Source organism: Pollicipes pollicipes, unplaced genomic scaffold (genome assembly GCF_011947565.3).
Source record: "Pollicipes pollicipes isolate AB1234 unplaced genomic scaffold, Ppol_2.1 Scaffold_4219;HRSCAF=4965_pilon_pilon_pilon, whole genome shotgun sequence".
Classification (NCBI taxonomy): Eukaryota; Metazoa; Arthropoda; class Thecostraca; order Pollicipedomorpha; family Pollicipedidae; genus Pollicipes; species Pollicipes pollicipes.
In genome coordinates this window covers 31,273,585-31,274,727 of record NW_023596448.1, presented here as the reverse complement: position 1 = coordinate 31,274,727, position 1,143 = coordinate 31,273,585, and positions in this window count along the sequence as shown.

Sequence of the window (1,143 nt, the reverse complement as noted above, 5' to 3'; positions counted from 1 at the left end):
AACAAAAACCGCTGCAATGGTGCATGTATTGTCCTTCCGCACAGACGGCCTGTCTCCAGGTCACGTCACAGTGCGGGTCACCAAACACAAGCATCGCTACAGAGCACGTGTATTCGCCAGAAGCAATGCACATCATGTACGTGGTGGGCCGCGCGCCGGAGCCGCCATGAAAACAACATCGATCATGAGGGAGCTTTATTTACGAAACGCCGTTCTCGGTTTTCAGACGCAGGACCCATCCCGCACTTTGACAAGGCCGCACCAACAAAACAGGGCAAACAACTTTAGAATGAAAGACACAAAATAAACCAGTCCAAAAACACAACGCGCAGGGATGGAGGTGACTATGTGGTTGTTACACTGATTCAACGCAAACGCACAGACACTTGAATACCTGCGACGACCCGACCTAGAGCCTTACAAAATCACCCCTGCCCAGAAGCGTGGTTGCCAGGTGCCAGGCGAGTCATTTTCACCCCACGTCAGTAGCAGTCACGGTACGTCAAAGTACGGAGCATACGGCGGGACAGGGTACGGTCCGGTCGGGTGCTTTACCTGGCGCGTGCGCCTGTGTCGCAGCGCGGGGTTCCTGAAGGGAGGGCCGGCCGGCCGGGCGCGCGCCTGCCAAACCGCCCGGCCGCGAGGCGTCCGCCGCTCCGCACGGCCGCGGGCCAGCCAGACAGAGTCACGCCGCTCAGGCCGAGGGGAGAACGAGAGCAGGCGAACAGACCAGACCAGACCACGAGTCGGTTAGCGGGTCAGCCGGGGCCACCGCACGTCGGGTCACACGCCAGGACCGGGCCAGGGGCAGCACAGTCACCCGCAGACGACGGATACCAAGGCGCTGACGAGGCGAAGGCATTGGCGGCGAACAAGCGGATCCTCCCTGAGCGAACTGCGAGGTCAGAGGGCACCCGCCGGCCACACCCGTCTACTCCGTCCACCCCTGTCCCGAAGGTCGCGAACAGCACTACTCCCACTACGACCGCTGGAGTCGACTGGCGACGACCCAATGCCTGCCTAAGTCGGATGAGGCCAGTTGCTCCTACGGAGAGGTCGGTTCCGTACCTGTGGCAGAGCTCCTCGGTCCTCACGGCCGCGCCCCTAGCGAGACGGGACAGGCGAAACGAAACACCACACGTG